Source organism: Podarcis vaucheri, assembly GCF_965113315.1.
Source record: "Podarcis vaucheri genome assembly, chromosome: 12".
NCBI lineage: Eukaryota > Metazoa > Chordata > Lepidosauria > Squamata > Lacertidae > Podarcis > Podarcis vaucheri.
Genome location: NC_138750.1, coordinates 16,917,604 through 16,942,426, shown reverse-complemented (window position 1 = coordinate 16,942,426; position 24,823 = coordinate 16,917,604). Strand labels below are relative to the sequence as shown.

Sequence of the window (24,823 nt, the reverse complement as noted above, 5' to 3'; positions counted from 1 at the left end):
TGTCCTTCTTGAATTGTGGTGCCCAGAACTGGACACAGTACTCCAGGTGTGGTCTGACCAGAGCAGAATACATTGGCACTATTACTTCCCTTGATCTAGATGCTATACTCCTATTGATGCAGCCCAGAATTGCATTGGCTTTTTTAGCTGCCGCGTCACACTGTTGGCTCATGTCAAGTTTGTGGTCAACCAAGACTCCTAGAGGTTGTTCCTCGGCAGTTCGCCACACCTTGACGACACCTGTGCTACCGACTCTCAAACGTTGGGATTGTTGAAATAGATACAACAACAACAAAAATAAATAATTTGAGTTGTGACACTGAGATTGGACCTAAAAAAACAAAAACAAAAAACAAAAAAGGAAGCAATGTGGACTAAAGTTGCTTCTGGGATTAGCAGCCCTGAAACTTAAGCTTCCTTAGTTTCATAGTAGATCCGCCCCTGGCTCTTTATTAATTGATCCTGCCTACAAAGCAATTAATAACACCACACAAAAAATGCAGGTGTAACCAGTGCTATTTTTTTCCTAGAAAAAACGGTGCCAGAAGTCACTGGAACGCCTCCCTTGTTCTCTTAATAACGGCAATGGCGCCCACCTGAGAGGCGCCAGAACCGAAGTTCCGGCAAATTCCGGCTGGGGAAAAAATGCCCTGGGTGTAACTAAAATTCACCCCACAGGGGTTGATGGAAGGACACAAAATGAAAGTTTCCACCACCCTGGTCTCACACACCAGGGCCAGGAGCACGTAGGATATAGTTTAAGCTATGTTGGTGGAGGATTGCCCCGCTAAACCCTCTTGCAGGCCATGTGGTGCAATCTGTGGATCTCCTCAGATTTGCACACTGGGCTGACTCCAGTTTTATCGTCATGCAGACACAGCACTCGCCCTCCCATAGCACCCTTCCAACCTTTGAGGCTGGTGGGTGCGCGTGAGGCATTTTATTTGGGAAGGGTTGCCACAGGGAGGATCGCAGTGGCAAGACAAACAGCGCTCTTATCAGGAAAGTGCTGGTTGCGGCCTACAACCGCCATTTTACTTCCCTTCACAACGTCCCAGGGACCTATGCTCAGGGCATAGCTGTCAACTTTTCCCTTTTCTTGCGAGGAATCCTTTTCAGAATAAGGGAATTTTCCTTTAAAAAAGGGAAATGTTGGCAGCTATGGTTCAGGGATGCTGTTTGTCTCGTTTTTCAAAAGAGGGTTTCTTGTTATTAGATGCATAAAGCCGCCTACAATTTCACTGGAACCCGCTCATTTCCACACACAGTTGAAGTCATTTATGGCAGACAATTATTATTATTATTATTATTATTATTATTATTATTATTATTATTTACATCAAAGTAGTCCCACTGACAACAGTGAGTTGGTCCTTGTTAAATCTGAGGAAGGGAACATTAATTCTTTCACATCCTCAGTACAGTGGTACCTCAAGTTAAGTACTTAATTTGTTCCGGAAATACTTTTATATAGAAAAAACAAAAACAAAAAACAATAAAATGCGACTTTAACTTTCCCATTTTAAGAAAATTACATATCAAATGTAAACAATCACAGACTGTTTCATTTTCATCACTACAACATATTTATGTTTCCTGAGCCAATTACAGATTTAGAAAAAATATATATGATACAGTAGTACCTCAGGTTAAGAACTTAATTCATTCCGGAGGTCTGTTCTTAACCTGAAACTGTTCTTAACCTGAGGTCCCACTTTAGCTAATGGGGCCTCCCGCTGCTGCCGCGCCGCCGGAGCACGATTTCTGTTCTCATCCTGAAGCAAAGTTCTTAACCTGAAGCACTATTTCTGGGTTAGCGGAGTCTGTAACCTGAAGCGTATGTAACCTGAAGCACATGTAACCTTAGGTACCACTGTAGTCTGTTGCCATTCGATGTCATATCTTTAAAAAGAAATATCATCATGTGGGTTAGAAAGCGTAGATTTTGCCGCTATTTATTTTGGTTTCTTTCCTATCAAAGCATAATCAAATATTCCTGAAGTTTCATATGGCCACATCACACCCATTGTGCCTTCCTGCTGAAGTTGCAACAAATATTCTGCTGAAAGACAAAACCGCATATCCTGTGGGATCTATCTGTGCAACCGTTTCTTTTTGCGTTTATCCTCTCCATTTCTCCCTGCTTGCAAAAATAAAAGTTGAAGGTACTGGTTATTTTCCTTGATCTAACAGACTCCTTCTAGCAAAGGCAAGATCAGACAGTAGGAAATTTGTATCACCCTGTGAACACAGCAGTGAGTATGGCAGATGTCAGAACCAGGAAAATAAGAGAGATAGAAAACATAAATGCAAGTGAAAGGAGGAGAAGAAATGAGCTGGATCTCAGCACCAGCTATTCCAAACTGAGAGGACATATTTTGATTTTCTCAGATATTGGCAAAGATTGGCTCAGACATCATCCTGAAATCTCCTTAACCTACAGTGGTGCCTTGGTTTAAGAACTTAATTTGTTCTGGAGATCCGTTCTTAACCTGAAACTGTTCTTAACTTGAGGTACCACTTTCGCTAATGGGGCCCTTGCTGCCGCCACACGATTTCTGTTCTCATCCTGAAGCAAAGTTCTTAACCCGAGGTACTATTTCTGGGTTAGCGGAGTCTGTAACCTGAAGCGTCTGTAACCTGAAGCATCTGTAACCCGAGGTACCACTGTACATGAAAAATGGACAATTAATATTGTTCTCACAATGCTGTAGGCTTTGCCACTTGGACATGAGGACCTTCAGGGCACATTCAAAACCTATGATTCTAAGGTTGTAAGCTAAAAGAGTAGATTAATGGATTTGGAGAACGTCACATATCCTCAATCACTGTAACTCTGCTTTCTAGAGATATTGAAACTTCCCAGCTTTGCATTGCACTGTAGTTTTATGAAACTGTGTGTTTGTAGAACAATGTTGCAACTCAGAAGAGAGTACATGTTCATGGTTGTTATGGTTGTGGTTTGTAGCCATTCAGTAAGTGCTATGACACTTACTGGAGCAATGACACTCATGCATCCCTTCTGTATAACCATTTGGGAGGATCCCTTGACTCACCAACATAGCGGCAAATAAAAGGTTTTAAATGTGTTGTGAATTGCAATAAACACATGTGACACTAGATGGCGACAGTGAGCTATGCAAAAATTCAATGTATTTTTCCAAACTTTTTTAAAAAAGGATTTTCACAGTGTTTTTAATATGTGTGTAGATTCCACCCCTGTGAACAGAATCATGCAAGGCTCACATTCAGATTTGTAAATGCTTTTTGCATTATTTTATTTCAATAGCCATAATGAGTTCCACAGAACCCAAACCATTTGCTCCTGGTCATTTTAACTCTGAAGAAGTAGAATTAAAGCTTTATGCTAAGTCCTTCAAAGACACGAAACAATGCATTATATATTCAAATAAAGTGATATTGTTTGTTTGTTTGTTTATTATTGAATTTATATATAGCCCTATTATAAATTCAACAATATTATATATATTGAAGGAGGTCACAGAACAACATACAACAAACTCTGTGCATATAATTTACAACCAAAACACGATATATTTGCAAACAGACACACAAGCCCTCCATCACAGCAGGGTGGGCTTTAGGCATGCACATGCCACTCTTTTGGTCTGCTTCCTCTCTCTCTCTCTCCCCGCAGGTGTGTCCCCAATCTGTTCCGGAGGGTTGGGAGAAGCCCAGAACAGGCTTGACGTGGGAGAAGAAGTGGAGGTTCTGCTGTGTGAGCAGAAATCATTTAACTTGCACAAGAATTTTGCTGGATTCAGCCCTCGTTCCCTCGCCAATGCGCAAACACAACACCAGACCTCACCTTTCCTAAAAGTTCAGATTCCCTTTCCATGTCTTCATCCTCTATGCCTGCTCCAACCCTTTGCATTTGGATGCACCTCCTAAATTCGAGCAACAAAAGGCTCAGCTGGTCCCCAATGTCATGTCATCTCAGATCAGCTGGCCTTCTGCTCCTTGGCCTCCCTTGGCCCAGCCTCTTCCCCTACGATCCTAACCCTGGAACATATTGATAATTCCACTGCGACATCCTAACTTGAGAAGTTCGCTACCTGCTTCAACCACATGACAAAGTTTCCTTGTATTTGAAACTGGGGAAATCCAACTTTTGCATCCAGACGGTGTACAAATATAGGTGACTCTTGATTTCATTGCATTTCAGATCATCGTGAATACCCAGTAGGCTGTCAATCAGAACTTTTGTATCTTTCTGTGAAGTGCCAGTGTCTAGAAAAGCTGTGCTTTCGTCCCGTGAACATATGGCTGTGTTTTGGGCTGATATGACTCAGAAGAAGCAGATTAGGAAATCAAGAGACAAGTACGAAGCAGCTGTGCATGTATTCAGGCCAATTATTGCTTTAGCCCTCAAGGGCTTCATTTAAAGTCTTTGGCAAAGATGGATGGAAGGAAGGGGAAACATTAAAAGAAATATTTTACTCTCACAGTGTTCAGAACAAGTATACACATGAAACAGAATGATAAGAACTATATATGTGGGGTCCTAGTTCAGTAGTAGAGCACACGATCGGGATACAGAAAATCTCATCTTCAATCCCTGGTAAGGATGGAGTTCACATTTAATTCAGGTTCACGTGTAAAAGCAAACATACCTAATCAAACACTTTCCAAAATGATACACAAGTGGAAACACAAACATCCTACAAACGCCACACTTCTCCGAATTTTGCAGTGCAGTTTTCCAGCCAAGCAATGTGCTCAAAAAAGCATTATACTAGGGTAAAATGTGTGCATAAAAATGCATGTATTTGTGAGAAAAGCATACAAAAATGCATTACATATGGGGAAATCGCTTTTCAAAATGTGTTTATTAGGCAAAATTGCAAACAAAAATGTGTATATTGGGGAAAATGTGCACTATAACACTGGTGTATTTTTCATGAGGACTTTAGAAGAGATTGTGGAGGGCTGAGCTTGAAAGAGGAAAAATGAGAGAGTTAAAGAAGCCAAAATTGATAGATTTGCCCATTCCCCAATTCTTGGCATCAGCAGTAAAAAGGGTCATGGAGGAGACTCCAAAGAATCATAGAGTTGGAAGGGACTACGAGGGTCGGGGCTCGAACCCATGACCCTAAGATTAAGAGTCTCATTACTGACTGAGCTATGATAGGAATGATCTCCATTTGAGATCCCAGGTGGTTGCTAGATGATGGGTTCTGCTAGCTAGTCTGACCTAGGGATGGTGTTTCCTTTCTTTTTTAAAAATAATTTTTATTGAATGATTTTGTGTTACAAAAAACAATACAGCCATACTACCACTAAATATAATTCAGAAATAAAAATTACATACATCAATATTTAGTTTGTTATTTGTTATTTACCGTCTTATTTCCTCCCAAACATTGCATACAACAACACACATATGTGCAGACACCCACACACCCACACCCGTACACAAAATGATAATAATGAAAGTAAATATTTTTTCCCCTTTTATCTTCCAAAATATTTTCTTCAACTTTGACTTCCTGTCAAGTCCCTTTGCATGTATTTTATCTTACATTTGAATTTACACAAAACAATAAACCTTTCTATATAATTTTTCTAATACATTCTGAAAACATAATAAATCTTTAATTGTTGTCCACCTCCTTTGAGTTCATTTATCACTCGAATGCTAGCACGGAGTCAAAACTATTATTGTATTTTTGAACATATCTTCTATAACCATCCCATTTTTCCGCAAATTTTTGCTTTGAGTTTCCTCTGAGTTTACTAGTCAGTTGAGCTATCTCCACCAATTCCTGTAATTTGATTTGCCAATCTGTTATTTTTGGAGCCTCGTGATCTTTCCATTAGGGATGGTGTTTTCTGAAAGTTTTGGTGTCAAACTTATTCATGTTGATTTCCCCCCTGGTATTTGCTCATTGATCTCGATTAGAAGCAAGGTTTTTTTCATGTTCCACTAAAAATACAAACAATTTCCACATATTATAGATACCATTATACATATGGTATTATATTCATATTATATGTCTATGCATGACAGGTTTCCTAAAGCAACTAGCATACAAATGGATACATTCAGTAGTGCATATAAAAACACAAATAAATACTTAGATGTGTGGATCGGAACTTAGTTATCCACCCAGTTTCACACTGCCCAAATGTTTCAGAGCAGTCCTGTGTTTTAAAGTAAGAGACCAGGATTTTCAGCTTTGCTAACACTTGTATATGTTGCTGCCTCTTAAGCTACTGCCTTTTAGACTTTTAAACCCAGCTGCATGAGTTATGCACCAGGCTCAATCAGTTGTAAATGTTATGGTGATTTTATTCTGCTCAGATTCTGAGACAGCCAAAGGCCCAATAATTGCCTGGGGAGAAAGCGCCTGGAACAGGTAACCTGTTTGTTGATTTTAGTGAGATATAAATATGTAGCGATAGTTTTAATATAGAGGCCATGCTGGATGTCTGTTACCGCAACCTGACATGCTCCATTATTTCACTTGTATAAACAAGACGGACTTTTCATTAGCAGTTGTGTCAGAGGTGGAACAGCATTTCATTGCTGCAGTTTGGAGATATTGGGCAGTCCTATCTACATGTTGTTATATCCATGCTAACAAGAGTAATTCCCAGGGCACTAGGGAAAGAATTAGGGCAGGATGTGGAGGGCAGACACAGAACTCCCCTACATGCTAACATTCGGTTGTGCTGACATCTGTTGCCATAACTACTCTGACACGAAGCTCATCTGCTAGGAGAATTTCAGATCAGCCGGAGCTGGCGATTGTGTCCATTCCACAGCAGGTATGTGTGTGTCTTGTCACGTCACCGGAGTGTTTTGAAACAAGCTGGAATTGTCAGGGATCTTATGTGCCCACTTAAATTCCGCCCTGAAGCAGAGAGAGGGAATATGCAACCTCCTGCAAATCTAGGATGCTGTGGAGGTGGCGTTAAATCAACCTTGCAAATCAACCGTCCATTAAAAGTACAAGCTGCAACGTGTTCTTGGCACAAGTGTATTGTGCATCTGTAGTGGTTTCTTCTGTTTTATGAATGGTCCTGCAATGCTTCCGCAATACTACCACATCACCGCTGTCGACCATGAATGCACTACTATTGTGCCAAGAACTTGGGTGACCTGGCTCCATAATAAAATACTTAGGGCTATAACATGATGGATGGAAAGGTGCTGGAGGATTGCATACAGAACCCAAGAGAAAGACTTGACCAGCCTTAGATGTTTTACCAACCAAGTGCACTCTCTTCTAGGAAACAGAGACATGGCCTCTATGACACACACCTTTGCAATATCTTGCTGGACTATTGTAATGTGCTTAGGCATAGAGCTACCCTTGAAAACAATCTAGAAATTCCAGTTGATCTGGTAGCTTCATTGCTAACTGGCACCAGAGGCTGGGACCAAATTTTGCCACTTTTAAGAGAGTTTTACTAGTCATTATACATTTGTTTCTGGACTGAATTCACAGGACTTGTTTTGACCGTTAACTCCCTAGGAAAAGCGAGTCCAGGGTTACCCAGAGAGCACATTTTCCAATCAGATTCTCCACAAACATTAAGACCTCCAGGCAGTCATAAATTATCTTCCATAAGGTTGCCTCTTTTTCTGATTTATTTATTTTTGGTTGTGATACCTCTTTTCTGACACACCTCCTCCTATGAAGTCTTGCAGAGTTTGATCACTACTGTCTTCCAAAAGTAGGTCAAGGCCATTTGTCTCAGCAAGTCTTCAGAGAACACGCTTAATCAATGTGCTCTTTTTTTGGTTTGGGGGTTTGTTTTGTTTTGGGCCATACTTTTAAATACTTGTAAAGGTTTCATTGATTTGGTGTTGGTGATTTGGGGGTTTGTTATGTCAAAAAGAATGCTGATTTTAAACGTGAATTGGAGTTAGGTATTGAAATTTCATTGTTTGTCGTTGTAAGCTGTCTTGCAGGAAACTGACAGGGAATAATCGCAATTCACTAACTGACTAACTGACTAACTAACTAACTAACTAACTAACTAACTAAAGTTGGCTAGCATCCTTTGACTCCTCTGACTCTTCTTGAGCTAGTTAGTGGTATCTCACCCCCGCAAGAAAATGTCTTTACCTACAAAAATCCACGGCTGAGTGACACAAAGTATTGCCAGTGGCAAAAGGAACAAGGGAACTGCTTCCCTGAAGTGGAACTTTGTCAAAGAGCACACAGATTAAAAGCTGTGTCCTAGGATCCTCGCTGTTCCAACAGTGCAATTTTGATCTTGAAGCCAGCCTTCTAGGGCCCTTCAGATATCTATTTCTCCATTATATGAAAACGAAATATAGTTCTGAAAAAAGCCTCCACACCGAAAGTCTTTGTTGCTAAGGGTTTCTTTCTATTTTTATACAGATTATATGCTGTCTCCCATGAGAAAAGGGAATTCCTGGCCAAGAGTCTAAAGTTTCTACTTTTATTTTTTTTTTAAAGGCCACCGGGTATCAAACTTGCAGCTACAACCACTTAGACCTGATTTTCAGAAAGAAATGAAGAGCTGCCACTAAACAATTGAGCATCTTGCTGTTCTCTGCTTCTACCAGGTCCCACCCCCACCCCCACATTGCATTTGTTATTCATTAGCTGAAGAGGATTCTAACATCGTCCTTCTAATTTAGGGCAATTGCATTTTCCCATCCTACGTTATTTTGGGGAAATGGGATTGGGTGCCACCACCTGGAATTGTTCTTGCACAAAGAAGCATTTTTAGTCTGAGGCCCACATTCCCATCTAGGCAATGGTGGGCGGAGCTAGAAGCAGAAATGGGTGGGGCAACTTTGGGGCTTCCCCTAGACACCTGGTCATCCACTGTAGAGACAGATGTTGGATTAGGATGAACCCCTCTATCCTGTATCCTAGCATGATCAGAATTGAAGGGCACATTTCAGCCCAACCAAAAAACTCAATGAGGACACAAAGTAAAGATTGCCAACTAATTAAAAAACCTGGCCTGGTCTGTAGCTTGGGCTACAGAAACTGGTAGATAAAGCTTTTCATCACACCGTGATAATATTTATCACAGCCAATAATTGTTGCTGCAGCCTCTGTTGAAGACCCAGTAGGAGGAGGTAGTTCAAATGTTAAAAGTTAGCAATCCAACAATTCTATGATTCCATTATTTTCTTCCAGATCCACCCATTAACCAATGTCAGTGGGATAGGAGAATTTAAAAGTATACTTTGGAGGGAATATGAATGTGCTCACTTGGGCTTTCCCTGAAAGTTTGAAGGGATATGATGAAAGGATTGACAAAATGAGAGCCATTTACATCTATTGCGCAAGTAAACAATATACAAACTGAAGCCTCAGCAAAGAGAGGCAAGATAAATGTTCCTCTTCTTCCCTCTCAGGACCACAAAACATTCTGCGGGAAGTGCCAATCTTTTGCCAAATCATTTCCACCTTTGTGCTGAATTGTAGTTTTGAGGCCATTAGTCCTTTTGACTGAGCGGGAGAAATTGCTTAGCCATTCTGTCAATATATCTCTCCCCCACCTCCCACCCCGATGGCTCTTTCCATCAGCTGGCAATCAAATGTGATAGATGGAGTCAAGCTTCTTAGCTTTTGCATCTGTGCATATTAGCAGATTCATGGAACCATAGCTTCATTCGTCATTTTAAATTTTTTTTAAAAAATCTCCTTTCAGTGGCTCCTTATTAACAGCTTTTTCACAGTGAACCTCCCTGAATCAAGGATGAAATTACTTGAGCGCCCCCAAGTGTAAAAGATAAAGGTGGTTAATTGGGCAGAGCTTGCTCTCACTTAAACCTCAGTAGCAGCTGGGTCGTGGAATCGCAGAATTGAAAGGGGCTATGAGCTTCATCGGGACGTGGGTGGTGCTGTGGGTTAAACCACAGAGCCTAGGACTTGTCGATCAGAAGGTCGGCGGTTCGAATCCTCGCAACGGGGTGAGCTCTTGTTGCTCAGTCCCTACTCCTGTCCACCTAGCAGTTCGAAAGCATGTCAAAGTGCAAGTAGATAAATAGGTGGGAAGGTAAACGGCATTTCCGTGCGCTGCTCTGGTTTGCCAAAAGCAGCTTAGTCATGCTGGCCACATGACCCAGAAGCTGTACGCCGGCTCCCTCGGCCAATAAAGCGAGATGAGCGCTGCAACCCCAGAGTCGGTCACGACTGGACCAAATGGTCAGGGGTACCTTTACCTTTACTTTATGAGCATCATCTAGTCCAACCCCCCACAATGGAGGAATATTTCACCCAATGTGAGACTCGAACCCATGACCCTGGGATTAAGAGTCTCGTGCTCTACCGACTGACCTGTCAAGAAAAAAGGGAAGGTGCTTGGCCATTTGAGGCAGGAGGGTCATTCATTCATTCATTCACTGAGCATAAGAAGAGCCTGCTGGATTAAGCCAATAGTCCATCTAGAACCCCATCATCTGCCATCACTGCCTTCCATGGGTGTGAATTCCATAGCTGCACCATGTACTGCATGAAAGAGTACTTTCTTTTATCTGTCCTGAATCTTCCAACATTCATTGGGATTCCACAAGCTCTAGTGTTGTGACGGAGGTCTGGTGTTATTGGATTGGGCACAACTGAAGGTTATCTGATAGGAACCCAGGTGCAATGTTACACACATGCTATGTCTTCCAAACTACTGCAACCAGGATCATTGTTTTTCTATGTCAACATTTAGCTCCCCTCCCCGCCGCATGAATCATTCCATACAACTTCCCAGTTGACTAAGGGTTGAATCAGATGCTCAGCAGCACATCTGGGCCTATTAGACCCATTGAAAATAATGGCCATGGTTGCTGGGTCCATTAAGTTGAATGGGCGTACACTGAACAAAACTTAGTTTGATACAACCCTAATTCTCCAAGTCTATTGATAGGATAGCATTTATTTCTGCCTAACGCAAGGCAGGGACGGTAGGTAATCATCACGTTCTATGACTATTGAGTGTTTTACAATCAGTTGTAATCTGAATCAGGATATCAGTTCATCCCTCTTGCCTCCACCTCAATGCAGAAGTAATTTCATTAGCCAAAATAGCATGCCATCTATTTCTCATGCAACTAGTCCATTTCTAGGACTGATTCATCCATCCCCTCTTATTTGAGAAATGTCATCTTTATATTTTAAGAAACGGTACACAATGCCCTGCTTGTTTAATTTGCTCTTTGCTCATGACATGACAAGCTGCATGAGAATAGTAACTAGAAGTTAACTAGTGCACAAACATTTCAAAATACAGATTTTTGTTTCCCTTGCTCTCTCGGTAACTCTGCAAGAATATAATTACTTGTCGGCTAAGTGCCCAGAATTTACCAGAGGCAAAGGATGGCAGTTTCCAGGGAGATGAGTTTTGTCCCCACCCCACCCCCATGGGAAACAAGTTTGGTTGATAGTTAAAAATATTCATAATCTGAGAACTGAACAAATTTCAGTGCTTGGATAAAAGATGTGATTCAAAGGACAAGATCACCCAGGCTATGGATATTGCCCTAGGTGGAAAAGCTGTCTGAGTTGACTTTTTGATCACTACTTTCTTTACAAGAAAGAGAGATTCCAACTACAAGCAAAATGGCACTCCGCTTCATCTGAACTGTTGGATACCTGACAATGGTTGCAGGGCCAATCTGGGTTTGAGGGGAGTATTCAGCATTGCACCCTCTGGTGGACACCCTTCTACAGCAGTGACCCCCAAAGTCCTGTTCTGGCCCTATGGAGGTGCCCATGGGGCATGGTGATTCACAGCACCACGGAGAGCTCCTAGTGAAACACCTCTGCCTTCGTTCACTTCTTGTGCTGGTCCCGGGGGGAGGTTACCGTGAGGCGTGGTCAGAGTTTGGTCCTAGGTCAAGGGTCTGGAGACTGTCCACCTAGGGTGAAGCGGGGTCCAAAGCGAGAAGCCAGGCGGGATCGGGAACTCTGGAAGAACAGGTCTGAGTGCTGGCAGAAACAGGTTTCCAACGACGTTGCTCCTGCAACCTGGGACTGGGCTGACTGGCCTTTATTTCCTCTGAGGCCAGGGGCAGTCCCGGCCCACAGGTGACCCGCCTCTCCTGGCCTTAAGGCGAGCACTTCTCCTCACAGAACTTAGTTCCCTCCACCTCTCTGCCCTGAGCCTCTGCAGCTCAGGAGAGGCTGGAGGGTTATTGAACCCAGGAGCAGCTTTACCTTCCCCTGACAGGGCTGGGAGAGGCACACCTGCAGGCAATGGGCCCTCAATCACCTCCGGAGCCAGAGTGGATACATCTGGTGTCTGCTCCTGAGGATCCGGCACAGGTGCAGGCCCTTCAGATTCAAGGCCCTGCCCCAGCTCAGCTGGCCCTGGAGGCGGGGACTCCTGTGCAGGCTGGGACTCCTTGGGTTCAGCTTCTGAATCGGACTCCCAGGCCATCACACTTCTCCTATGCTCCACTCGCTTTTGGGGAACAAGTGTCTCATTGCTGGTATGAAGAAGAGCATTTCTCCCCTGTGCTTCATGGTCTCCTGCCTGGTGTACTATTGGTGCAATTGAACTGGCAAGTTTGTGTGGGTGGCACTTGGTTCCTCGTTCTCAGAGAGGCACCCTTGAAGGCCCAGGTGCTATGAGCCTGTGTGATATGGGACTTGAGTGAGTAGTGACAGATCAAACTCCAGACTTTCACGGATTATGCTGAATCCTTTCCATTCTTGGTTCTAGTCCAGCTTTCGGACAGAAAAGACTTGCTCATCTTGGTGGGTAATCTACACCAGGAATTGCACAGAAGGGGTGTGTTCCTGTAGGTTCTGCTGGACATCTCAGCAGCTTTTGATGTCATCAACCATGGTTTGTGTCTAGGGCATCATGTAGGGATGGGGGTTGGGGTGCTGTTTATGGTGGTGGTTTGGAGTTATGGGGTTGCACTTCCCTATAGGGATCAGGCTGTCATGAACGAGCCAGCCCCCAGGGAAGGTTTGCAGACAGATCCCAGGGAAGGTTTGCAACCAGCTGAAGGAAGCAGCCAAGAACAGAGATGGTTAACTGCCAGGCAGGATGAGCATCGGTTAGTGTCGACTCCCCCACCCCTTGGAATGCAAATTGATAAGAGAATGACTGGAAGCGAGCCAGAACCCTCCCAACACTCTCAAGAAGTGCAAAATGCCACAAACAGAGAAGGAAGCAGTTTATCAGGCAGGAAAGAGCTAAGAGACAGCCTCTCAGAGAATGGGGAAGAGGTGGGAGCTGACCCTCTCAATCCAAGGTCTCGACGAATGAGAGGGCTCCAAGACAGGAAGCAAAACAAGAGATGTCAGAAGCAAAAGTTCAGCTGCTTCTGGTCTCAGAGGAAGCAGTCTTCAGAAGGGTCATCATGACTGATGGGGCTGGCGGCTTGTTAGAGCCCTCCGGTGAACTTTGTTTTTGCAATAAATCTTCCTTTTTAATTAACTACACTTGCTGTGTTATCAAGACGGGAACCAGGACTCCTGACAGAGGCTGACAGACTGAGAGTGCTCCTGGACCTAGCACTTTTCCTGGAGGCCCAGGTGGTGGCTGTGGCCAGGATTGCCTTTGCTCAGCATTGGTGTGATGGCCTGGGAATCCGATTCAGAGGGTGAACCGAAGGAATCCCAGCCTGCACAGGAGTCCCCGCCTCCAGGACCGGCTGAGCCGGGGCAGGGCCTTGATTCTGAAGCGCCTGCACCTGTGCCGGATCCTCAGGAGCAGGCACCAGGTGATTCCACTCTGGCTCCGGAGGTGATTGAGGACACAGTGCCTACAGGTGCACCTCTCCCAGCCCTGTCAGGGGAAGGTGAGTCTCCCCCTGGGTCCAGTAACCCACCGGCCTCTCCTGAGCTGCAGAGGATCAGGGCAGAGAGGTGGAGGGAACTGGTTTCTCCCAGGAGGAGTGCTCGCCTTAAGGCCAGGAGAGGCGGGTCTCCTGGGGGCCGGGACCGCCCCTGGCCTCAGAGAAGATAAAGGCCAGTCAGCCCGGTCCCAGGTTGCGGGAGCAACGTCGTTGGATACCTGCTTCTGCCCGGACCCAGACCTGTCCTTCCAGAGTTCCCGTCCCCGCCCGGCTTCCTGCTTCGGACCCCGCCTCGCTCTTTGTGAACTGTTTCCAGAAGTGTGACCCAGGACCGGACTTCAACCACGTCAACGGTAACCTTCCCCCCGGGACCAGCACAATTGGCTTCTGCACTAGTTGTGCTCTTTTCTGGATCATGCAGATCTGACCACCATCGCTCACACCTTGGACACGTTTGGATTGGACTGTTGCAATGCACTCTAGGAGGCTGCTCTCAAAGAGCATTCACAGTCTCCAGCTGGTGCAAAATGCAGAGGCTAGTGGTTGCTTATCAGAAAATACACTAGTTTTCATTTGCATTGACTTCTGAACCATTTCCAGGCACAACTCAAAGTGCTTGTTTTTACCTATAAAGTCCTATACACCTTAGGACCAAGTTATCTGAAGGACCACCTCTTCTCACGTGACCTTGCATGAGTACTACCTTCAACATCTGAAGACCTGCTCCATGTTTTGTTACTTCCAAAGATTCTCTAGGTGGGGAAGTGAGATTGGGCCTTCTCAGTTGTTGTTGTTTAGTCGTTTTAGTCGTGTTTGACTCTCCGTGACCCCATGAAGCAGAGCATGCCTTGGAAACTCTCACTTTCTTCTCAAAGCTTCTTCTTTTTTAGGTCCATGGAGTTTTCTTGGCAAAAATACTGGAGTGGTTTGCCAGTTCCTTCTCCGGGTGGATCACTTTTAGTCTAAACTCTCCGCTATGACCTGTCCGTCTTGGGTGGCCCTGCATGGCATAGCTCATAGCTTCTTGTAGTTATTCAAGTCCCTTCGCCTTGACAAGGCACTGATCATGAAGGGGACCTTCTCAGGAGCAGCACCCAAATTATGGAACTCATTCCCAAAAGAGGCTTAGCACGCACACCTTTCCCTAAGCCACCCAGGAAATTATAGTGGTACCTTAGTTCTCAAACTTAATTTGTTCTGGAAGTCTGTTCCAAAACCAAAGCATTCCAAAACCAAGGCACACTTTCCCATAGAAAGTAATGCAAAATGGATTAATCCATTCCAGACTTTTAAAAACAACCTCTAAAACAGCAATTTAACATGAATTTTACTATCTAACGAAAGCATTGATCTATAAAAGGAAAGCAATAGACAATGTACTGCAGTCACACAATCAATCAATGTTGGGAGGACATTGAAAAAACATTATCAATGGAAGTGATGCTGCATAGAAGCAGAAAACCACTAGAGGTCATCCTCTCCCTTCATTTGAGAGTGTGTGAGACATTCACATCCTTTACCTTACCTTTTTACTTTGCAGTTAACAATCTGACCATTTCAGCCTCTATGAAGGCCTGTCCTCTGTGAAAAATTGCCTCTCCCCCCCCCATCAGTCAAGATCAATAGTTCAAATCATGTGTTTAGACCTCTCCTGGGTTTATGATACTAAAATAGGAACTGAAACCAACTGTATGCTACTTATGAAAAGGACTAAATGGTATGAAGTATAGTTGGGTGAGTACTGGACTCTCCACAGAGACTAAACTTAATGAATCCAGCTTAGCCCCAGAACCAGTTTATAACTAAGAGTTCAGGACTGAAGCACATCGTCACATGCTTTTCTCACTGCTTGGTGACTCAGAAATCAGTGCCTAACCGATTCCATTGAAAAGAGAAGCAGACAGTATGGTTGGGCTGTGCTGCTTACATAAGCTCCCTCCTGACAAGTCATTGCTGATACCAGGATGGAGAGGGGGAGAAGAGAGGCAGTGGTGAGGCTGGTGCAGAGCAAATGCACCAGCGGAGCCATTCCAGTGCTCCTGCCAGCGTGTTTGCACCACGCTGACCTCACTGCTGCCTCTCTCTCCTCCTGCTCTCCATCTCAGTAGGCAACAACAACTCAGCCAACGGGAGATCAGGTAAGCAGTGCAGTCACACCCCTCCATTCACTCCAAAAGTACTGCATTTGGAGTGAGGTGTGGTTCTATGAAAACGCCCACAGTCTCTCCGTTTTAATCTGCTTGTTGTCTTTGATTTCTGGAAGGAAATGTCACCAGAGCACAGAAAGAGCTTTCATAGCACCATACCTCATCTCCTGGAATAAATGTGAAAGTAGATGGGATGGCAGCGGAAGCAAGGACTCCATCAGGAGAAAATTACCAGTATATTAGAGGAACTTGTTACTTTAAATAAACTCTCAAGAGGCACATTAGAAGTTCAGTAGCTCTCTTCAAAAGCAGTCTTTGCTGATTTGATGCAGCGGCTTTTGTTAAACACTCCGGCTTATTTGCCTTGGATGTAGAATGGAGTTTCAGGATTTTCTTGCACTGAAATTCACCAGGAATTATTCAAGATATCGAAAGCACTTAATAGGGCAAGAAAATAAAAAAGAGTGTGTCTTTTCTTTCTTTCTTTTTTTCATTACAAAGCCAGGATGAGGCACCTGTGGCTCTCCAGGTGTTACCTGTTATCAGCCCCAGCCAGCATGGCCAAAGATCAGGGATGATGTGAAATGGAGACCAACAATAGTTTGAGGACCAGAAATTGCTCGCCCTTGTTACAAAGGAAGTGAACTTTCATTGCATCTCTCCCTCCCCTTCCTGGTTATGCAAACAGAAACACACTGAATACGGGAAAGATTTAAGGTGTGTGTCCCATCCCAGCTATGTACTTCAAGGACGTCCATATGTTGGTAGCTGTCAATTTGAAGGACAAAACCTCAGAAAGGTCAGGCAGGAACACACCACCCACATATACAGCAGGAGATGTAGCAGAGAGTGCCATGCTCAGTTTCCAGCCAGGATTACGTATAATTTGTTTCCGCCTGCTGTTTGCAAACCAGTGAGCTCAAATGGCCAGGTTTCTGTCAATAGCAATGTTTCCAGCTTGTCATAGGCAGATACTGTGGTTTCTAGGGAAAGTAGATGAATGGAATGCACGTAATGAATAGGTGGTTGACTGCAATCTGGCAGCAAAGAGGGAGAGATAGGAAACAGCGGCATCCCATCAGCTTTGCGGAGAGCCCAGCTTCAACTGACTCGTCCTCTGCATGAAACTGTTTCTTTTCCAGCTGATAATTTCTTTCCTCCTCTTTGTCCATTCCGCTTTTTTATGTCCTGTCTTTTGGACTATAAACCTGCGGGTATTTTTAATTATTTTTGCTGATCTCATACAACCTGTTTGGGGAGCCATTTTGCTGAAGGGTAGGGTGAAGAAGGGGACGCGGGTGGCGCTGTGGGCTAAAGCCTCAACGCCTAGGGCTTGCCGATCGAAAGGTCGGCGGTTCGAATCCCCGCGGCGGGGTGCGCTCCCGCTGCTCGGTCCCAGCGCCTGCCCACCTAGCAGTTCGAAAGCACCCCCGGGGGCAAGTAGATAAATAGGTACCGCTTACCAGCGGGAAGGTAAACGGCGTTCCGTGTGCGGCTCTGGCTCGCCAGAGCAGCGATGTCACGCTGGCCACATGACCCGGAAGTGTCCCCGGACAGCGCTGGCCCCCGGCCAATAGATGTGAGATGGGCGCACAAACCCCACAGTCTGTCAAGACTGGCCCGTTCGGGCAGGGGTACCTTTACCTTTACCTTAGGGTGAAGAAGAAGAAGAAGAAGAAGAAGAAGAAGAAGAAGAAGAAGAAGAGGAGGAGGAGGAGGAGGAGGAGGAGGAGGAGGAGGGGCCACGAGATTTGACATTGGTTCAATACCTGAGCAAGTTGGAGGTATGCTAGGTTACAGTGGGTGCTCTGCATTTGTGGCCCTTTCCCCATTAAACAAAACCCCCAAAAAAGCAAAACAAAAAAACCCCAAACCATCAGAACATATAATTCCATAAAAGGAAATAAAAGGTGACAAGCCCACACTAGACTGGAAGGGGGGAAATCTTGTTCAGATAAGATCAGTACAAGGTGGCATATGACGTGCAGATGAATTCCATGCCCAGCTGGCCTCAAGCAAATGCGCTTTCACTGTTTCAGTTATGAATGGGAGTAATGGGTCCAGATGTTGGGTGTAAAGAGTTACGTCAAATGTTCAAAGGCATGTTAAGCTTTAGTATTACAGTAGAGCAATCATAGGGACACGGGTGGTGCTGTGGGTTAAACCACAGAGCCTAGGACTTGCCAATCAGAAGGTCGGCAGTTCAAATCCCCACAACGGGGTGAGCTCCCGTTGTTTGGTCCCAGCTCCTGCCAACTAGCAGTTCGAAAGCACGTCAAAGTGCAAGTAGATAAATAGGTACCGCTCCGGCAGGAAGGTAAACGCCGTTTCCGTGCACTGCTCTGGTTCGCCAGAAGCGGCTTAGTCACGCTGGCCACATGACCCGGAAGCTGTACGCCGGCTCCCAGGGCCAATAAAGCGAGATGAGCGCCGCAACCCCAGAGTCAGTCACGACTGGACCTAATGGTCAGGGGTCCCTTTACCTTTACCTTTTTAGAGTAATCATGGTTCCAGCAACCATACTGCCCTAATTCAGGTAATGAGATGGCATATTAATAATAACACAAGTGTATTTATGTAGCATTTCCCCTAAGTGTTCAAAACACTTAATACAGTCATACCTCGGGTTGAAGTTGCTTCAGGTTGAGCGTTTTCGGGTTGTGCTCTGCGGCGACCCGGAAGTAACAGAATGCATTACTTCCGGGTTTCGCCGCTCACACATGTGCAGATGCTCAAAATGAAGTCACGCGCATGCGCAGAAGCGGCGAATCGCGACCCACACATGCGCAGACATGGGTTGCGTTCGCTTCAGGATGCGAATGGGTCTCCGGAACGGATCCCATTCGCATCCAGAGGTACCACTGTATAGATATATATACAGTGGGGTTGTTTGTTTGTTTAAAAAAGCATTGGTATTAATATCTAGACCAAGGGCTGTCAACCTGGTCCCTACCACCCACTAGTGGGCATTTCAGGATTCTAGGTGGGCGGTAGGGGGGGGGGAGTTCTACGGCACAACCTGAATCCTTCCATCGAGCACTGGTGGGCAATAAGGAAATTTTACCATCAAGAAAGATGCATCAGTAGGCGGTAGGTATAAAAAGGTTGACTACCCCTGATCTAGATTAAAGTGTCATGGGTGCCAGCAACAGCAAAAAAAAAAAAAAAAAAGTTGTGCTAGTACTCACTGAGTAATATCACATAACAAAAAACCCTCTCTCTGTCTCTCTCTTTAACAGGGGTGCCCAACTCCTGATATACCCTCACATGCAAGTGTTTCTGGCCCCCAATATCTGACCAGCCATCTCACCTTCTTCAAAGTTGACACAGCACTGGTGTGGACAGGAAGATATAAACCTCTCCACCCAGCCAATGCCCCTCCCCAGTCCTCAGGTTGTTCATTTGATGAGCAGGGAGCAGTGATTAAAAAAAAAAACCCCAAAACCACCCAACCCAAGGAGGGGAGGGCAACCAGAATGATCAAGGGTCTGGAAACCAAGCCTTCTGAGGAACAGTTGAAGGAGATGGTTATGTTTAGCCTGGAAAAGAGGAGATCGAGAGGAGAATTCTGAGCCTTTTGTTTCCATGTCAATCTGCAACCAAAGACATACTGCCAAGGCATTCCTAGGGCAGTAAAATTAGATCTGCCTACTGAATTCTGGTTTCAGGCAAGGGCCATTTCTAGCCCTACCTGTAGATGTCAAGGATTGAACCTGGAGCCTTCTGCCCACAAGGCTGATACTTTGCTGCTTCCTTCATCATGACAGCCTCCACACCTTCAAGGAGAGTCCAGTCTATTAGGACAGTCACAAAATAGTGAGCTACCAAAGGGCGGTGTAGTGGTTGGCACATTAGCTGGGAGGACCTGTCTGAGCCAAGAAGATCATGTGCCAGGCCAGATCCATCCACCTATTGTCCACCCTCCTATTGTATTAAGAAATCCCACATCCAGCAAATGATGTCACCACTCCTGTGATTACGGGGTGAGGGAGAGTTCTGTGCTCTCTGACTTTCCTGATCCACTTTGCTCCCACCCAAGGAATTAAATTCAGAAGAATAGTCAAATATATTATGGTGCAATGGAAGAGTTTCCTCAGTAGGTAGAACTTTGCATGCGTTTAGATAAGAATCAGACCAGGTGTTTAGTCAAATCAAGCCTCTGTACTTTCTGAGTCACAGCTTTGAAAGGCGGCGACAAAGTCTTGTGGAAGAAAGAAAATTCCTTAACTCTAGTTCCCTGTTCCCAGATAATATGGCAAGGCCTAGCTGTGTCCCAATTTTTTTCTGTTTGTTTGTTTGTGCTGGATGTTACAAAAACAACCAGTGCTATTTTTCTAGAAAAAGATGTGCTGAAACGCAACATAAACACCTCGCTTGTTCTCTTACAATGGCAATGGCACCTGCCTGAGAGGTGCCAGAACTGATTTTTGCTGAGTTCCAGCTAAAAAAAAGCCCCAGCTAGAACAATATGGGATTTTGCTATTCACTTCTTAATTGGATTAGGCTGCAGCACTATGCCCACTTAACCAGGGGAACATCCCATGGAAGTGAACTAGATGAAGTTTTGAGTATAGTTGTATAGGATTTGTTAGTTCATAATTCATAAAGCATAACAAGGTGGCTGACAACATACATTATGTAATAAAATCAGTCTATAAATAGCAATAAAACATCATTTGAAACATCAGTAGGTACTGGCTGGTTAAAAAGAGAAATTCATCTTGAGAAGGCCTTGTAAAGGATTGCACTCCAGGGCTTCAGACATAGATTTCTATAACACACCATGGTAGGGACACGGGTGGTGCTGTGATCTAAACCACTGAGCCTCTTGGGCTTGCCGATCAAAAGGTCGGCGGTTCAAATCCACATGGCAGGGTGAGCTCACGTTGCTCTGCCCCAGCTCCTGCCAACCTAGCAGTTCAGAAGCACACCAGTGCAAGTAGATAAATAGGTATCGCTGCGGCGGGAAGGTAAATGGCGTTTCCGTGCACTCTGGTTTCCGTCACGGTGTCCCATTGCGCTAGAAGCGGTTTAGTCATGCTGGCCACATGACCCAGAAAGCTGTCTGTGGACAAGCGCCGGTTCCCTCAGCCTGAAAGCGAGGTGAGCACCACAACCCCAGAGTCACCTTTGACTGGACTTAACCGTCCAGGGGTCCTTTACCTTTTTTACCACACCATAAAATATTGTTACGTAATAACACATTATTAACGTTACAAACAGTAAAAGCCTCAGCGCCTAGGGCTTGCTGATCGAAAGGTCGGCGGTTCGAATCCCCGCGGCGGGGTGCGCTCCCGCTGCTCGGTCCCAGCGCCTGCCAACCTAGCAGTTCGAAAGCACCCCCGGGTGCAAGTAGATAAATAGGTACCGCTTACCAGCGGGAAGGTAAACGGCGTTCCGTGTGCTGCGCTGGCTCGCCAGATGCAGCTTTGTCACACTGGCCACGTGACGCGGAAGTGTCTCCGGACAGCGCTGGCCCCCGGCCTATAGATGTGAGATGGGCGCACAAACCCCAGAGTCTGTCAAGACTGGCCCGTTCGGGCAGGGGTACCTTTACCTTTACCTTTACCTAACGTTACAAACAAGATATAATGTGCCCATTACGTTATGAAAATCATTCCTTAACCCTCCCTTAGTATTATAAACCATGAGTTAAGATTCTTCCCAGGTCTTTTCTAACACAAGTAGAAGCCTCACTCCTTTGATCCTTACTTGTGCTAACACCTCATAACCCCAGGCTACGACCTCGTAGGAAATCAGACTGACTCAATTAACACAGTTTAGGAAGTTTGCCCAGCTTAATTAGCTTTTCATATGTGCCAATACCAGATGATTGGAAGTGGGTTGAACACACATCCTAGCTTACATTCTGACACTTGGTAGTTTGACATACAGTTTTATCGCACCAGCACCCTAATTAAATTCTAACATTTACTGAACCCAGGAACTTAGCACCTACAAACCCATAGGCACTATTGTTTCTAAGTACTGGTCATTCCAAAAACCCAAAGAGGAAAGACAAGCCTTTGCTGATTTTTAAACAGAATCTGGTATAAGAGCCATTGCTTGGTGGTTCAATAGCTGTCATCCACACAGCCATGACCCAAAAGAGCCAACAACAGAGACTGTTCCTGCTCAAGGAAAATCTCACCTAACCAGTCTTTTTAGGAAAGGGACAAGATGGATGGGGCCCTGATCCCAGTAACATTACTGACCCACTGATAGCTATCTTACAATGTCAAAACATTCCCAGGCTGTGTCAATATTCCTTTTCTGTCAATCTTATTCTTTTTTTTGGGGGGGGGATGGAGTCTCACAGTGACCTTGGTTGCAGATCCACAAGGAAACAAAATGCATGATCTTGGATTAAAAATGGGCCACAAGTTTACAATCTCCAATTGTACAAGGTCTTTTTAATTGCTTACTTCCATTCTCCAGTATACATGTATTCACAAGACGGTAGATGCTGTCTCCTGCTACGTCATTCACCCCACGTGACCCCAAGCTGTCTCAGAGCTCAGAAGCAGTTGAAAGCACCATTCCTGATTCCTCACAACCCCCACACATTAAATGATGCGCCAAGGGAGGCCTTCTGAGGCCCATTAGCTTTGGGTGAGAAATGCCGTCCAGCCCTCAATTCTCCCTGAGACTAGTAGTCCTGATGAGTAGATCTATGGAAGCCCAACTTTCAACTCATGCCTCTGCGATGGGTGCTCACGCTTTGTCTCTCTCCACCTGAATTGACCCCAACATCTTTAATATATATATATATATATATATATATATATATATATATATATATATATATAAGGTAAAGGTAAAGGTAAAGGTACCCCTGCCCGAACGGGCCAGTCTTGACAGACTGTGGGGTTTGTGCGCCCATCTCACATCTAGAGGCCGGGGGCCAGCGCTGTCCGGAGACACTTCCGGGTCACGTGGCCAGCGTGACAACGCTGCTCTGGCGAGCCAGAGCCGCACACGGAACGCCGTTTACCTTCCCGCTGGTAAGCGGTACCTATTTATCTACTTGCCCCCGGAGGTGCTTTCGAAACAACACTACAATACATAGAGAAAAAACAAGAGGAAAAAACAAGACATAAAAACCAATGCAACAATACAGCAAAAAGATAAAAAAGAAGGAAAAAAAGACACGAATCCCATATTACATATCTTTAACTTCCATTTGCTTGTTTCATTGACCTCCTCACACCTCCCTTTTTGTATTCTACTTTGATTGATTATTTCAGCATTCTTTCCATCTTTCTCAATTTTTACTAAATAATTTATCTTGACAATTTAACCTATTAATTAACTCAACAAATCCTTTCCATCCTTTCCCCATATTCTGTTATTCAAATTACCTTAAGTTATTTAACCTTATCTTACCAAAAAATACTTTAGAGCTTAACGCTTAATACTCGATTATACATAACTCCTGATATCTTTTCTACTAGAGTCATATAGTTTCATTCCAACATTTTCCCTAATGTTCCCTAATTTTAGGCTAATTCCCTAGGGGGGGGAATTCTTTATAAATTTTCTTCCAATTTTCATCCAACATCTCTTCTTCCTGGTCTCGGGTCATGTCAGTCCTTACTGTCCATTCCATCTACTCCATCAACCTGGTAATCTAATGTCCGAGGCCCTTAAGTCTCTTCCATGTCCCTTCTGCAGATCTTCTTCTTGTTGTTTATACTTGCACTTTTCCTTGTCTTTTGTTGGTCTCTTTCTTAGTTTCTTTCCTTTCTCGTTGGGGAGTAGGTCTCTGGGGGATTCCAACCCAAAATTATCTTCGTCTCCCTTCATCCAACCAGCCCATTCCCCAGAGTCCCACTCCCCACAATCATCAATGTAGTCCAAAAAATATTTAAAAACATATTTCGAGGTCTCTCCAAAGTTAAGAACCTCCTCAGCTCCAGACTCCCCCTGGCCAACTCCAACTTCAATCTTCAAAGACAGCGGCTTATACTCCTGTAGGGCCTCGGGTCTCTCCATTTGTATTATTTGAGGTGCAACCGCAACCTCCTCCGTTATCTTCTGCACTTGCCCAATCAGTACAGGTTCCTGAGTTGGTCCCTGGATAGTTTCTGTATCAATATTCCCTGTTTGTCCACAGTTATTAACCGTAACAGTCATCAAATCCATTTTCTCATTCATCAAATCCATCTTCTCATGCATCTGTTCCAGCAAGGCACTTGTCTTGCATAAAGCAAGCACCAAAACTTCCTCCCAGCTCATATTTAGTCAAAGTCAAAAAGTACTGGTCCCACGATCTTAATCTGACAGCTGTAGAGTCCTGAAGTTGACGCAGCAACAATTTAGCAAGCTCCCTCTAGAGGAGACAATTTCTATTTGTATCCATTTTTTTTAAGGCAAGTCCAACAAAGGAAAATTACTTTCATTTTTCAGATATTTTGTTTCTTTAGAATGCAGAAGGCAACATTGGAATCAATTTATTTCTCTTCTTTAGCTATCTGTCAAAGTATTCCATTCACGGTCAATGAACTTCTCCAAGAATTTCTGTCTCTGACACCCCGTTCCCAGGTTAGAGACGGTGGAAACTTATCTTTCTTCACTCCCTCTCCTGCAGGCGTTAAACAAAGCCCCCCCCCTTTTCTCCTGCTTCCAAGGGGGTTTCAGTAATTATAAATGAAGGAAATTTAAACTTTTTTAACGACTTTCCAGACTTTAGCTTACAAGGTTTTTGCTTCAGTCTATGTACAAAAAGCGGAAGGCGGACTTCCTGTTTTGAACCTTCCCGCTTCGGTACCAAATTAAGATATTTCTTGATCCAATTTTCCGTTTCTACTCATGGGTACTTGTTTTAAATCCAATTGTCCACAGGAAAAAGTCAGCACTCTCCGGCAATGGCTGTGCGGCTTCACTCCGTGAAAGTAGCAATCAGTTCGCAGCA

At 44.5% G+C, this 24,823-nt stretch overlaps 2 protein-coding genes across 5 annotated transcripts in view; one reads left to right on the top strand and one right to left on the bottom strand.

The window, feature by feature from the left end:
* Positions 1-764, bottom strand: part of CPNE4 (copine 4) — a 259,861-nt gene extending 259,097 nt beyond the window's left edge. For 2 of the 4 annotated variants that reach the window (XM_082193044.1, XM_082193043.1), the window contains exon 1: positions 191-764. The gene's annotated coding sequence lies outside the window, so the exon portion shown is untranslated. The remainder of the gene's footprint in view (positions 1-190) is intronic. The other 2 variants (XM_082193041.1, XM_082193045.1) reach the window with 2 other exon arrangements.
* LOC309515333 (prostatic acid phosphatase-like) overlaps positions 1-24,823 on the top strand; it is a 264,606-nt gene that overhangs the window by 177,838 nt on the left and 61,945 nt on the right. The gene's annotated exons all lie outside the window — the stretch shown is intronic.